We start from the raw sequence: 16,567 nt of genomic DNA, 5'->3' as shown, positions 1-16,567 counted from the left end.
CACACTCGCAGGTGGTAAGATGAATCAGGACTGACCTAATAGACTCGAGTAGAGCCTGATCCTACTACTTAGGTCAGAGAGGAAAGGTGTTTCTGGGCCCAGTGTGGGTTGGTGCTAGAACTTCTCCTAGCACCCATTGTCTTTGCTACTGCAAGTTTGCCTGGAATAAATGACCTTCTGGAAGAGTCCTAACTGGGTGTGACATAAAAAGGAATGGCCCCCTCTCTCAGATCTCCAAGAATAGCCTGGACACTGCCACCAACTGTGTGGATTGTCTTAGCCCAATATTGGCACCGTATCATAGTGAGGAAACATTGCTGGTCAGTAGCAATAAATGGTTCCAAATCATCTATATACCTGAGCAGAGAATACCTGCCCTTTTGCAGCTAGGCACATTTCCATCTGCACTCCTGATGAAATCCCACGTCTACCTGCACAAACCAGGGTCAAGGAAGATTTTTTTTACGTCTCCTTAAGCTGAATTAATAATAGCTTTTGCAAATGGATGCAACTCCATGTACCTGCCATACTTCATGCTTTCAGGTCTGCCCATAGCCACCCAAAGCTATTCTTTGAATGACTACAAAGGTGACATTTCTTAGGTGTTCTTTAGGCTGGCTCTGGGGGATAAAGGTTTCCTCAAGAGATTATACTGGAGGCATTAGATGTCGGTAAGTGAAACTAAGGCCTCCATAAGGCAGGAAAGTTTATCAGCTTCTGGTAACCATCTTTCCTCTCATTTCTTATTACTTTAAATCTTAATAGAGCCCTTGCCCTATTCAACAGCTTATCTATGCTGGCCGCACAGTGTCATTTATTTCCTGTGTATATACCACTTGCTATCCCTGCTGTCTATACTCATGCTGTGTTAGCTATTGACCCAATTTAATGCCTAGCTGGAAACTTCCCTCTCGGTTGTTATTAAAGGGGTAAAAAGAAGAGAGAAAAAGGGGTGGACCAGTTACTCGCATATGTATAGTTCTTTGATTAAAGGAAAAAAAGTAGTGAGGGAAGAGGTTGTCTAATGACCCACATACATATCATTTCTTTTTATGCTCAGGTTTCTTACTCATAATGCAAGCTTTGAAAGCCTGAATTAACCTTCTCGAGTCACTCTAGAATGCTCGCTTTCAATTATATGTGACCTCATACATTTCCGAGTTGATTTTCTTAAAGTTGTGTCTGAACTGCAGAGCCACGGTTTAATCTGTAATTCATCTAATTTGCTGGCATTACTATTTTGGCAAAATTTCCAATTTAGGGGAAAAAAAGACTGGAGGCGGATACATTTTAGTCATCAGGGGTAGGATGATGGGGCTGGGCTCAGGGGAGATTAAAAGCGGTACAGAGACTGAATGGTATATAGACAACATTTGACACTATTCCTGCATTTTGTGGCTGGAATGATGGCAGTATGTTTTCAACAGACCAGCCTGTCTCCATTTTCAGTACATTTCCTAGTGAGGAGCCATGGTGGGCTAGACACTGAAAGGGGACTTGAGAACATCTAACCCACCACCTTTGTTCTACAGAGGATGCAGTGGAAGCCCAGGGTGATTCAATGACCTGCTTATAGTCACTCAGCAGTTTGCTTACAGAAGAGAAATTAAAATCCAAGTATCTTGATTACCAAGCAAGTACTGTTACCATATAACATGCTGTCCATCCTTTCTTCCTCGAATGAGTAACCTCGGCTGCATTTGGTATGGTAAGATGAGGTCACTCTTGGCAAAGGCCAGGTAACCTTCCTCTCTCCTGAGCCCAGAGTGCATGTCCCTAGCCATTACCTGATTGATCACAATCAGTGGTTTTGGAGACTGGATGAGAGTTTGTGGTAGGCAGAATCATACCCCACACCCAATATGTCCATATCCTAAATCCCTAGAACCTGTGAATATTTTAGGTCACAAAGCAAATGATATTAAAGTTGCAGATGGATATAAGGTTGCTGTCGATCATCTGTCTTTAAAATAGGAAGATTATCCTGGATTATCCATGTGGACACAATGTAATTACAAGAGACCTCAAAAGTGGAAAGAGGCAAAAAAGTCAACTGATGCTTGTGAGGACATGACTCACTGTTGCTGGCTTTGAAGAGGGAAGGGGACCATGAACCAAGTAATGCAGGCAGCCTCTAGACACTGAAAGAGAAAACAGATTTTTCCCTAGAGCCTCCCGAAGTAACACAGCCTGTCAACACCTTGATCTTAACCCAGAGAGACTCAAGTTAGACTTCCAACCTCCAGAACTCTGAGATAATAAACCTGTCTCGTTTTAATCCACAAAGTTTATGGTAATTGTTATAGCAGCCGTAGAAAACCAGTACAAAGTTGGAATAACGACACATGAACCCACGACACATTAAGATGCTAGAAGAGGTGGTGCTGTTCTCCAATCAGCGGCTTTGACAACCAACCAGGTGTGAACCTGGTCATTTCTGCAATAGAAACAAAGCGAATGGATACGGTAGTTTCTCACTCTCTCAAAAGCACAACCTCTCCTTCCTCGATCTCCCTAACAGTGCTACTTCTCTTGCACTGTTCACCTGAATGAAAAGCATGGGTTTTCCAACTACGACTTTTTCATCTATCAACTAGCATAATGCTTGGTATGCAGTAGGTGATCCATAAATGTTTGTTGAACTGAAATGCATGCCTTGTGTCTTTTTGCAGCTCTCAAAGAAACATATACATAGCACATAAATCGAAAAAAAAAAAGATTTTACCTAATTTTTGGAAAACGGAAGAGTTTATTGTGGCAATATGAGGGCTGGGGTAAGGTGTGACTGCATGAAAGGTAGAAATCATGGCTTTTGATTTATTATAAAGTTCTTTAACAACTCATCTCCCCACGTGCCCAACAACAAATGAAGATGTATTTTAAGGCCTGGTTGACAGGCAATGTTGGAAGTCCAAATTATTGTCGCTACAATGGAACAGCTTGTCACAGCAGCCTAATTTATTCTCTTTCTGTGAAAGCCTGGCACAAGATCTGCAACTGAAACTGCTTTTGTTTAAGACTCAACTCTTGCCACCAACCAAGCCAAAATGTGTAGTCATTGTGCGTGTCTGGTTGCATGCTAATTAGGGCAGTGTCCTCGAGTGACACGTGAAAGCCTGGACAGTTGACAATGGACAAACACCACATCATTGTCTTTGCCCGTTGTCCTCTCTCCCACTCTTTCCCATTGGCCGTTCCTGGGATTATGCCATTTTCATTCCCTTTCTCTTTATTTTTCTCCTTGCCCTAGAGGATTCCATTTGTTCTGGCTGTCACCCAGTCTCATTCTTTTCCATGGACCAGCACCGTGGGTTTGAACCTCATTTTAAGTGATGACTGGGTGCTGGAAAAGTTGCACATGAGCTGAAATCTTACAAACAAGAGAATTTTGAATGCAAAGAGGAGCATGTGGCGTAAAGAAACCTGATCTAACTCATCTCCATTCACCAGTTCTCCAGTTCTAGCCCCTCTTCCAGGAAATCTCTCCAGATTTCTGCTGAATAGTTCTCCTTGCACAGCATTTCACTTGTAACTTTTTTGGCATGTGTATTGTGCTGCTATAAATTCTAGCTTTTTATGTTCTCTTCTCTCCAAAATGTAAACTTTCTGAGGACAAAACATACATGCCCTTTTATCGTTTTATCCTCTAATTCTCCTACAGAATAATTTACACAGTAGAAACTAAACTCATATTTGATGCATTAAATTAAAGCTATATAGCACTTCCTTGAGGTAAACTGTAGGAGTGGGAGCAGGAAGGAGCATGCTCAAGCATGAGCTCTTTTTAATATGTATTTTCTCTATAAAATTAAGGAAGTGCTCCTATGGAGGGAGAAAATATTCTGTCCTATTATATAACACCATCTATAAAATCATATATATCAAAATAACAAACATTTTTCAAAAATCTCATACTTAAAGGGAAATTAACAAGTTCTTATGAAAATGTGATGACTGTGACATTAAAACAGATCTATCCCGAGTTTCTTATTAAAAATCTAGGAAGCAGGATCCTAGTCATTGGAGCTCCATCAAGATTTAAAATATTTTTCAGCATCTCGAATACCTTATCCTCTATGAAGCTGTGGATTTAGAATAAAGAAAAGTGTTTCCTTCCCTATACACACTTTCCTCTAATCTTATGTAACAAACAATAGCCCCTCAATGTTGACCAAGCCAAGATGGATTCTTAACACCCATCCCTTCATTTAAGATGGCTCATGAACATGAAATCTCACACTGATTCACAGAATTCTAAGATTTCCAATCTATTTCTAATATTTCTTGATAGCCTGCAATGTTGACCTCTGTGAGAAGTTAACTTTACCAGACAGAAATATCTATTGATTAGGGTGACCATGGATGCAGCCATATGTGCACAGAAATGTAGTTAACCTCTGATGTTGGCGACAGGAACTATGCTCTTAGAACAGCAGACTTCAGACTAAGGGAGAGCTTAGCACTCAACGCGATTTTGTCTTTAGTCATTTCCACAAAGCATATTGACATGCAGCTGAGTATAGGACATTATATCTTGGACTATGAGGAAATAAGTCAAGGCTGAAGAGGCACGTGTTGGCTGGAAGACACTAGGTCTAATTGCCTGCTGTATATCACTAGGCGAGTCATTTAGCCTCTCTGAACCTCAGTTTCCCCCTCTCTATTTGATAATGCCTATTTACAGAATTGTTGTAAGTTTTGAGAAGGATAATATGTAAGGTGGCATCTTCCCTGGTGTAAAGCATGTAACACTGAACTTGTGATAGACTTGCAGGAGGGTGTTGCCAGAGCTGTTCTGCTTAACCATCTTCCCTCACCCCTCATCCTTCTCCATTTAAAATCTTTCTCTTTCTGAGCCAAGGGTAAATGAATCACTGCTGCAAAGTCTATGAGAAGTCACGAGTAACTTACAGTAACTGGTGAATGAAAACCTATTTTGGTTGAAAGTGACTGAAAAATCATATGTCGCAGAGCTCGTGCTAAGCACACGAAACAGTCTCTTTCTCATTGATTTGTAATGGAGAGTGGGAGGAAGTAAGAAAAATATCATGGGATGTGCTCTTCCATTCTCTCAGGTAGAAACTACTCATGAGAGAAAGTTCAATGCCCATCACACTGTGTGGGAAGGGTTTTTAAAAACTGCTATGGAATTTAAAAGAAAAAAAAATAGCATAGAAGAGGGAAAGAGAAGAACAGAAAACTCTCAATGCCATATCTTAGGAAAAAACTCACGTTCAGGTACCAGCTTGTCATTCTTATGTTAGGAAGAGAGGAACTCCCAAGGGACCAGTGTTGCGCTGGGAAGGTGAGCTCCCTCAGAACAGGAGTGGGCTTTTTTGAATGTCTCCCAGAATATAGTGAATACAAGAATAACAGTCTACGGGGCAAGCCTAAATGCCAGCAAATTTCCTTATATAAAATACAAATACCTTAAAAACCATTTGTAGAATAATTAGGGGGAAATGATCACCTGAGGAAATCAGATCCTTCTGATGAATGTTCCCATGTGCATATGTGAGTGTGTGTGAGCATGTGAATGTCCCTGAATCATCAGTGGCTCTGGTAACTAAGATAATGACAGAAATAATCATATTCTATGCTTCAGGGTAGAAATTAATTGGATGGGGACAAATGCACTTTTTTTTTTTGCTTATATTAAGAATCACTAATATACAGTGGGTTGAAAAAAGAAATTCAAGTGTTAGGAATATTCTAACAACAGAAGTCTTTCATTCTTCTCCCAGTTCAAGTAACTAATTTCTTCTCTAACTTTTTATAAGTCAGTTGCTCCATGGAGCTGGAATCACAAAATATATATTAATTGCTAATGCTTATAATGGTTTGCATCTTTCCCCCTCGTCACATCAGCACCCAATCAGCTCATGGGTAATATAAAGACAAGAGATAGACTGGATTTGGCCTGTGGGCTAGAGTTTGCTGGCTTCCTGACCTGAGAGGCAAATGAGCCTTCATTCAGCCTGACAGTGAGAACTGCTCCCTGGCTCAGCCTTGACACAGTTGAACCCTAGTTAGAAAGAGAAGTGCCTCATATCCTACAACCTGTCATACCTGGAAAAAAATCCGGAAATGACTATCAGCTTGATTCTGAGCTCTAAGCTATGAGATTAGAAGAAGTATTTCCAAATTGTTCCCCAAAGCCCAGACATCTCTTTGAGAAAGTGGTCAAAGGGAGAAACTTTCTTTCCTCCAGCTCATTTCATTTCAATTAACATTTCTTGAATCCTGCTTTAAGTACCAAAAGTGTATGAGGTAATCTAATTTGAAGCAGCACAATACTGAAGATGGTTGGATAACAGAGAAGGCAAGTATAGCAGATTAAAGATGGAGGCCAATTCTGCTATATCACCCATTAAGTGGTGGGGTGCAGGTTCTCTTCCCTTAAAACTGAAAGGACTTTGTAACTGCTTGACTATTAGAATATGGCGCAAGTGACCCTGGGCCAAGGCTTCCACTTTTTTTCTCTTGAAATGCTCACTCCTGGGGAAGCCAGCTGCCATGCAAGAAGTCTAAGACTACCGGGTGTAGGTATAGTGTTCCAGTGGACATTCCATCTGAGTATGTCTTTCAGCCATCCTCACCAAGGCGCCAGGAGCATGAGTGAAGCCATCTAGGATCCTCCAGATTACCCATCTGCCAGATGAAACCACCAAGCGACCTCAATTGATGCCACAAGGAGCAGATGAATCTCCCAACTGAGCTCTGCCAAAATTCCTGATCTACGAAATCATGAACTATGATTTGATAAAATGTCTGCTGTTTTATGCCACCAAATTTAGGGGTAATTTGTTAGATGGTAAGCAGACAGCTAGTATGAAGATATGCATTCCCCTCTTCTCCCTCACTCCCAGCCCCTACCCTCAAAATGATATGACTGAAATTCAGAGAAGAAAAAGGTCAGTATGGGCTGGAGTAGTTAGGGAGAGATATAGGAAGGAAAGAAACTGGATGCTGGATCGACTAGGAAGGAAGGCCTTGTACAGGTGGGTACCTCCCAAGTGGTCTTCTCCACCCTCCGGTGCACTGCTCAGCATTCAGCAGGAAATGCTCCATTTGAACTGCCAGGCCTTTGGCTGAACCAGGTGGTAGATTCCTCATGATGACGAAAGAGACACGGGGTCAATGGGCTCAGACCTGAAATGCTGTTCTGCTGACAGAATACCTTGGCTTCCTGGTTTTCTGATGCCTCATTTATGCAAAGATGCAGAGTCTTATGCCATCATCCTAACCAACCACATTTTTGAAACCCAGTAATTTTAGCAATCTTGAAGTGTTTTCCAGATTAGGACATTTTACATGCACTTGGCCAACACTAACAGCCTCATACAGAGTAGTTAAAGAGTAAATTTCCACAATTCTAACAATGGCTACCCTTAATGCCATTCTCCCACACTGATAACAGTGCATATGTGACCACCTGGATTTATCAGAAGATTCTCTAAACCAGTGGTCCCCAACCTTTTTGGTACCAGAGACCAGTGCTCCTATGAGAATCTAATGCCTGATGATTTGAGGTGGAGCTGAGGTGGTGATGCTAGTGCTGGGGAGCGGCTGCAAATACAGGTGAAGCTAGCCCGCTGCTCACCTCCTGCTGTGTGGCCTGGTTCCTGACAGTCTGCAGCCTGAGGGTTGGGGACCCCCACTCTAAGCCATTCCTCCAGCTCCCTCTTGAGAGGCATCAGGGAGAGGAGCATCAAATTCATCCATGACAGTTGCCAAAAACCAGAATGGAGTGTTGAGAAGTTCTTGAAGACATGGTATATTAAACTATATCAAAGACTCTTTGAGCCGATAGATGGGATAACTGAGACATCATAATGGTAAATGGTTGACATAACTGGAAGGAATATTAGCAAAACTAGAATTGGTTCTGCTCTCTGCCTTTCCCTGGGAGAGAGACCAAGCACTGTAAACCTGAAAATTCTCTTGAATTTCATGGTTCTAAGTGGTAAACTAATTTATTTTTGGATGCTTGAATTACTTTCACTCCTGGTAAGTGTTATCTAATTTCCATGCTCAAGACAAAAGATTTGGAAAATCTTTTTGTGAAAACCCCACAAGAGTTGAAACAGAATGTCACAAACAAGTTTCATGTCGACCTCATTTTGCTAAGTAATAACCATTTTAGAGGAGAATGATTTCTTCTCCCCTGGATAGTAAGCTATATTTGAAAGAAATGAATAAATAAAAACTTTAAATTTCAGGTGTTGTGGTTTTCTAACTCTTTGAGCACTGGGAACTTCTTAAGGTTCGCTCCTGGGGAAACTGGCTGCTGAGTAAGAAGTCTAAGACATTGACACACAGTCTGTTCTGTATGGTTAACTATCTGCACAGTTAATTACACTTCCATATATTAAACATTGGAAAGTACCGCTTTAAGTATTTTAAGTTAAAATGTTTCTTAAGTTTTCAATTTCATGGAAGCCAGTCAGAGCTACTAAAATTCCGGCAGAAGTATTCATGAGCGCCTACCCTGTACAAGCAAATATAGGTCTAAGATCTCTTATTTATGAATCTGAAACACAAAGAGCCCAAAAAACAAATCTCTCATAACTCATTTGGTAGCCAAATCTGACGTGACGTGATATAAGGCTACTGCAGACTTTCTTTATTCCTGCCTAGTGTAAACAATCACATCTTGCTGTGCAGAAATGGCAATAAGCTGGATTTCTGGGTGCAGCCCCAGATGCTGCTCGGAGTGTTGGTATACATTACCCATATAGTCCAGGGGTTCCTAACCCCTGGGCCACAGATCAGTACCGGTCCATGGCCTGTCAGGAACCGGGCTATACAGCAGGAGGTGAGCAGCGGTCAAGCAAGTGAAGCTGCATCTGTATTTGCAGCCACTCCCCAGCGCTAGCATCACCGCCTCAGCTCCACCTCAGATTATCGGGCATTAGATCCTTATAGGATTACTGGTCCCTGGTGACATTTCTAAAATTAGAAATGTATCTGACCCTAAGAATTTCTGCTGAAGGTCAGGCACCTGTACCTACAATGCTAGGTGTGCAGAAGGGAACAGAGAAGGGAGAGGTCAGAGAAGCAGGGCAGGGACAAAGGGCAGGGCTTCTTGGCAACCTCCTGCAGGTAGCAAAGAAGCTGGAGTCGAATCTGCCAACGATGATGAGACTGTGTAATCTGAAAGGCCTGCAGAGAGATACATGCAAAGGTCAACATGACACCCATTAGCTTTCCAAAAGATTCTAATGACCTTAAAATAGAATCTCGTAGAGTACGCAAAAGATGAACTAATTTGAACTTTCTTTGAACTATCAGTTATAAAATTATAGAAGTTACAAAGTACAAATAGGTTATCTTATCATAGAAACTCAGAAGGGAAAGAGCGTGATATGTTTCACAGTTTAATTTGCCCAGAATCCTCTCTGAGAGCTGGTCTTCTGCCATCTGGCAAAGAGGTCCAGGCTGCCATCAAGTGACCCCATTCCATGCAGGAGAAGTTAGAGTTGACCCTCTGGAGAGAGTATCTTTCTTTTTAAAGTTGCAGACTCTAAGGCTCAGGTCAACCTAGAGCTGCCCCATGTCATCAATGCCACCATAAGGAGAGGATCTGCCTGAGGGAGAAGTCAACCTAATGTAAACTAGGGTTGGGAGAGAGAACAGAGACCCATTGACACCTAGTATCCTGGGATCCAGCTGTGGCTGCCATGTTAGATCCTCAATCATTTGCTATTAAGCCAAAAAACAGTCCAGCTTTGCTTCAGCTAGTTTGTGGTGGGTTTCAGTCACAATTCCATAGGTAATTGGCTCTAGAATTAATTGGCTCTTAAATTTGGGGATTAAATATATTTTTAGAAATGTCAACTTTAAGAAGAGAAAATGTTCAATGAATCTCTTCCTTCCTCCCTGTTAGGGCCTCCTCAAATTCAAATGTTGACATCCTAATCCTCATTGTGGCTGTATTTGGAGATAGGGTCTTTAGGGAGGCAATTATAGTTAAATGAGATCATAGAGTATATCCTCAATCTAGTAGGGATTGTGTCCTTATAAGAAGAGGAAGACAGACCAGTCTCCCTGTTCACCCCCAATCCCTTGCAGAGAGAAGACATGTGAGGACACAGCAAGAAGGGAACCACCTCCAAGCCAGGAAGACAGACCTCACCAGAAACCAACCCTGATAGCACCTTCATCTTGGACTTCCAGCCTCCGGAACTGTGAGAAAATAAGTTCCTGTTGTTTAACCACCTGGTCTGTGGTATTTTGTTATAGCAGCCTGAGCAGGCTCCCTGATACACTCCCTGTGAAGGTTCTGAGGGAGGTAACTTGACAGTCTGTCACACTGTGAGGGTCACCCTCAGTCCTGAATTCTCTGCTAACACTTCCAAAAGGAAATGCCATTACGAGAATAAACAGGAAATCAGAGCCTGTCTTGCAAAACTATGAATGCTAGAAGGCACTAGTGACTCTAACAGAATAAAGAAAGCCATCCGAGATGTTTTAGATTAATTTCTTCATATTTCCTACCAAACATGAAGTTTCGATGATTTAATAATCTCATTTGAAACCACCATGACCGAAGATAAATATCAAAATATAGTTTGTAACTATTATGTATCATGACTCAAAACTGATCTCTAGAATAGATTTACCTTTGACACTAATTAATCAAGATGATTTGCTTTAATTCAACTGAAAGAGAAAATATTTTCAAGTAAAGCTTAGAAGAATGTGATTTTGACTTCCGGCTACAAGACTCCAATTCTGAATAAGAAACACCTGCCAAAAACTGGTTATAAGATATGTAAGATGGTAAGACAAGAACCTTCTTATATGGAAAGATTCATATTGTAATCTCATCAAATAATGTCTCAGTGTTCCATGGAATTGGTTTATTGAATGGTAGGCATGTTAAGGTACAGTTTCATTTTTCTCTCATCAATATCTTTGGCATATATTCTGTTGAATCTCCCTTCCCTGTGGCTGAACAGCATCTCAGGAAGATCCTATAGCTTTCAACCACTTTCAGTATAAGAATAGTGTTATTTGTGAAAGCTAAAACTCATTTATTCAAGGTCTAGTGATCTCATATCAAAACTTCAATCTCAGTCCATGTAAAGCTTTTCTCCTCCTGCTCCATCTTGCATAACCCGTAGCGGGGAGGGGGCCCATGGCCCTTCCTTTCACTCTCCCCCATCTCTTCCACTGCTCCCCATTATCACGTGGCTGCTTGTACCTCCTCTAGGGTGAACATAAGGGGACTTGATGTCAGTGGAGGGGGTTCTGAATATCTTTTTACATCAGTTTGTGCTGTTTGTGATTCTCTCTTGGCTATCAAAGTTGTCTGGGTGAGGCAAGCTGTCACATGGGGTGCATTTGTAGTTTCTTCAGAGGCCCCACATGGAACTCCCCGTGCCCTGTTCTCTAACATGGTTAAAGAACCATCCGAATGGACTTCTGTGACCACCTTCCGACACTGCCTACTTCAGCATACACTTCACAGTCTGGCTCGACTGCCTGGGTCACCTCACCCCAACAGACTACCTTCCAGGCAAGAAACCAGCAATAAGATCTCTACCTTTCCCAATGTTGCTTGACTCAAGGAGAACATACACATCTTTGCCAAATCCTGGAAGCTGAGCTTGCCACTGCTCACACTTCTCTCCTTGCCTAACACTTTCATGGGCAGTGCTAGCAATTTCCCAGCTACCAAATTCTCTTTGTGGGAAGCAGGCACCTGTCTCTAGATTCACATACCCCCAGACTCTTCACTGTGCTTTACTCTGAGGGGCCAGAAGCAGCTCAGCAGGCATCCGTCTGGGGAGTGAGATGCGTACCTCTCATTGTTGCCATGACGCCTCTCCCTTGGCCCTCCTCTCTTCTCCCCATGGCAATGAAAGAGGAGATGCCCCAGCACTCTTTACAGGCCCACAACTCTTGACTGAGATGATTGTCTCCAATCTCCTTCTGAATCATCTCTACGGCAAGCTAGAGCTGTGATGGGGGCTGGAAGTCACTCGATTGATTTTGACATCTTTTGTTAAATGCTCCCTAGCCATGTCTAGTGCTATGTTTTAGAACATTAGATAATTAACACTTGTTTTCAACTTTGGAGTATTAATTCTTTCTGATAATTGGAAAAGTCCCATTCAACATCTTCATTTCAAATTATGTTTCTGGAAAATTAGCAACTCGGTACTGAAAACATCTTACCAAACTCAATGAGTCTGGAAGAGAGAAGTGGACTGTGAATAAAACGAACTTTACAGGGATTCCACTCTCATAGTAATGGCTATTATAATAATATAATAGAGCGTAGCATTCACATTTTATACATGTAAAGGGGTACAGAAAACATACTTTGCTGTAATATAATTTCTTGATTAAAACATACAGCTAGATACATACTTAAATAAAATATCCTTAAATTTTTATTTGATGAAAGAGCAAATGGAACAGATATTCTAGGTAAGCTACTTACTAGGAGCAGAGTACTTTGGGAGATTCATGACTTTGTTGAGGCTGTTTTAATTAGCCATTTGAAACTCTTATTCATTAAGCCATTTTTTTTTTTACCCTCAGTCACCTGATTTCAGAGTACTAACAGTGACAACAATCTCTACGTCTGTTGCAGTACAGTGATATCCAGTGTGCCAGCATTTTTCCATACATTGTCTCAATCAGTCTTTTCAGGGATAAAACATATGGCTGAGCCTATAACAAGAATGTAACAGAATAGAATAAGAGTCACTAAATCAGGTGCCTAAGTTACCAAGCAGGTAATATAATGTAGAAAGTAAATGGCAGTGAATGGTAGGGACTGTGGCAAACCTGAAACCATAAGCAACGTTAAAAATGACAACAACGACAGCTGTTGCCCAGTGATAACTAACTTTGACTTGCAGTTCCAATGTTTTCTGATCATATGGCTTCTAAAAGAAAATTTTAAAATTCATTTATTGTGAAATCCACTGATTTTTGAAAATATTGAATCAATGTTTTTAGACATCGAGCCAAACAAAACCAAACCAAACCACCACAAATGTTGACATCCGTGGGCTGCTAATTTGCAGTCTTTCTTTGGAGCAGATATTGTTGGTTGGCTTATGCACTGTCCTCTCTACACAGACTCTTGACAGCAGTTAAGGTATTTGGAAGAGAAATATTTCCTTTAAATTGCTGATCTTGTGGACACTGTGAGTAAAGAACCTGATCAAGCTTTCATTTTCTCCTTGGCTTCCAGAAAGCACAGTTTCAAATTTGTGTCCCATTCCCAGCCACCATACAGATCTGGACAGAGGTACAACTTCTTGGCCCCATTTTATATCTTTCCTTTATTTTTCTTCCTCATTTACCTTTAACTTATATCATCTTGCTTCGTTTTATACAAACCTATAGGTCCACTTCAGATCCTCTTTGAGGATAGTGTAGTGGTTAGCACGTCTGCTTTACACACAGAAAGTCCTGGGTTCGCACCCCAGGTGGAGCCACGGACCATACCCCGGGTGCGCCAGGCCCTGGGTGTGTGTGGGAGGAGATCTGTGGGAGCATGTGGGAGGAGACACCCTGCCTTCAGAGATCCAGTTCTTAAGGGGAAACGGCAACATCCATAGGTCGGGAGTGGAAATTGGGGGACGGGGATTGAAGAGGGAAAAATATTAAAATAAAATAAATCCTCTTTGGAACAAAGCAAGGTATAAATGAACTTCATGATCTCCACCCCTGTGAAATAGATATTCATCTCATTTGACAACTGAATATAAACCAAGGCTCTACATGTCTAACTGACTTGATTATTAATTTAAATCGAGAAGTGTGAAGACCCAACCTATGTTTTCTGGTTCAAAGTCAAGGGCTATATTGACTATTAAAAACAATGCAATCAAATAGCGAAGATCTCAAACTCAGATGCAACCCAGACTTGCATACTTTAGGAGCTGGAGAGGGTCCCACCCAAAGCCACCACACTCTGAATAGGCACAGTTCCTTAGAATATCACGTGATAATGATACAAATGGTAGCTCCCAGAGTTGTGCAGTATATGCAGCATGCTCCTTCTGAAGGCATTAAATCTACTGTGCTAACAACAGCAACAACAAATAAGTGGGCTGAACTGGAACTCCGGTTTGAAAACCAGGCTGTTGAATCTGGCCAAATATAACACGTGGACACACTGTATAAAGAACACAATTCAAATGAGCCCTGTGAAGAAAAAGTGTTATTTCCTGTGGCATGTCCTAGAGAGACCCTTGCTGCAATGCTGTCTCTAAAATCTGGGCCACAGGGCAGCTTTATGAGTAAGAGAACACAAAGAAGTCCTTCGGATTTTTCTGCAACCAAATCCCTGGAGAGCCCTCTGAAATGAACCTGCTGTGTACACAACTCTATTCTTTGCCTAGAATTGAATTATAGCGTGGTTCCAGTGTATTTGGATTCAATTATAACTGTATAAGAGCACAGGATGTTCCAGGTCTTAAGGAATTAGTGGTTCAAATTCGGTATTGTTCTTATTCTCAGTTTCTTTTCTCATAAACGACACTATAACAGTGGTTTTTAAACCTTTTAAGCGGAACTCTTTTTTCCCAAACACTTCATGCAACTCTAGTGCTCTGTGGCTGGGTGACTAGCGGGAGGGAGGCTTGTGGGCTGGCCTTGGGTGGGCTGCCTTCCTTGGACCAGAGCTGTTGTAAAGACAGCTTGACCCCTCTCTTCTCTCCTCTGGGGTGACCAACCCTCAGGGCTCCCCAGCTATTGTCTTATTATTGAGCCTGCTTTAATGTGGTCAAAATGTTTAGGGGAACCTCTAAAGTAGTTCCAAAGACTCTTCGGGTTCTATAGAATGTGACTCAAAAACTACTTCTTTTCAAGACATATTGTCAGTCTAATAATTGGGTGATGATCTATGAGGGATAATATAACATCACCAGAACCCCTCAAAAATATAGTGCCAGCTGATTCTGGTTTCCACAGCAACTTCTGACACCATTGGTAAAACTCTTACTGAAGTAGGAAGCATCTTCGCATGAAAAGTTGATCTTAATTTATTTATTTATTTATTTATTTATTTATTTATTTATTTATTTATTTATTTATTTAATTTTTTATGCCAATAGCACCTTGTCTTCCTAGGTGGTCTCCCATCCAAGTACCAATGAGGCACAACCCTGCTTAGCTTCCGATATCAGATGGGATCGGGCTTGTTCAGGGTAGCGTGGCCATAGACTCCACATAAAAATTTTAAAAGGCATTCCTCTTGCTGCTGTCAACCTATCTCTATGACATGTTTTGGGGGTGCACATATATGTTACAGAGTATTGCTACAGGTCTTGCCCCAATCCGAAGACTAGTAAACTGACAGCTGCCTGTAGTTATTAGTTATGTTCATATGAAATTCTAAAACCGAATAAAATGCAGGATAATACTGTTTATGAGGAATAAGTGGTTTACTAGTTAGATTTTAAAACATTTAATATGAGTCAAAAGATGTATATTTCCAAAGTCACAAAAAAATTGCATAGGAAAACTATGCAAAAGGGGAAAAATTTTACTGGCATAAAAGCCAGGAAAAATAGTCACATTAAAACAACACTTTCCTTACACGTTATTACTTGGTTCTATCCCTAGTGAGCAACTAATCCTATTTAGTAAAGAGTGGTTAAAAAAATGTGAAGTGAAAATAAAAATTTTCTTAATAAGTGAATGCTCTTTTACATAGTGTATATGATACTTATTTTGAACATAAAGTATGCAATTTTTAGTAATAGAAAATCAGCTTCTTTGAAACTCTCACTTAAAAATATCGACTGAATAAAGCATGTTAGGGCCCCATTCTCCACCTGCCTGAGGTTTCCACATGTCTCAGTCCATCTCAGGGAACCAATGAAGAAACAAATTCAGAATCTCTGCCTAAATGAATACAACTTCAGTCTAATACCCCACTAATTCCATTCTTACTAGACATAACAAGACTTTAGTTCATGTAATGATCGTGGCAGGTACAAGTGCAGGTACACCCAGCACTTTGGTGTCTGTGCTAGTTGTACGATAGTTTTTTAGTGCTGTCTAAAACCAGGTTGAGGCCCTGGCTAAAGGCTGGTCAGTTCTCCTTCATGAGCAGTCGATCAAATCCACACCCTCAGCCACCTCCCTTACTGGGCTCTCATACTCCAGACCACTGTGCACCTACCCTAATCACCCTGGGGCCAGGTACCAGACACCATGGAGGAGACCCTTTGCCCCAGAGCCTGCTGAAATTACTCAGATTAGCCAGTCTCAAACCTGCCTGCTTTGCCTCACCCTTTTCTTCCTGTGGAAACCACAATAAATGGGCTTACCCTGTTTCCTCCCCCTCCCTCTGCCTGATGACCAACACTGAGTGGCCCTGCACCGTGTGCTGTGTCCTTCCCAGGGAACGATAACAAGATTGTAAAAGTCTCCATTTTCTCTCTCTTGATCTGTATCTGGCGTTGCCATACCTCACCCAAGGTAATATGACTAAAATACTAGTCTATAACCTTTCACTATAAAGAAAAACTCCAAGAGTAATTGAGATGATGCTGGAAGGAATGTCTAGGAAGCATGAGCACAGTCACGG

General features: G+C 41.3%; 1 protein-coding gene and 1 pseudogene across 3 annotated transcripts in view; both read right to left on the bottom strand.

Annotated features, from left to right (window-relative positions):
- The window catches only part of RGS6 (regulator of G protein signaling 6), a 442,000-nt gene that overhangs the window by 183,579 nt on the left and 241,854 nt on the right, over positions 1-16,567 (bottom strand). The window lies entirely within an intron of this gene.
- Positions 15,078-15,196, bottom strand: LOC120619901 (uncharacterized; annotated as a pseudogene).

The sequence above is a fragment of the Pteropus medius genome, unplaced genomic scaffold (assembly GCF_902729225.1).
Source record: "Pteropus medius unplaced genomic scaffold, Ma_sr-lr_union100, whole genome shotgun sequence".
NCBI lineage: Eukaryota > Metazoa > Chordata > Mammalia > Chiroptera > Pteropodidae > Pteropus > Pteropus medius.
The sequence above is the reverse complement of the archived record's forward strand: the minus strand, read 5'-3'. Positions and strand labels throughout refer to the sequence as shown.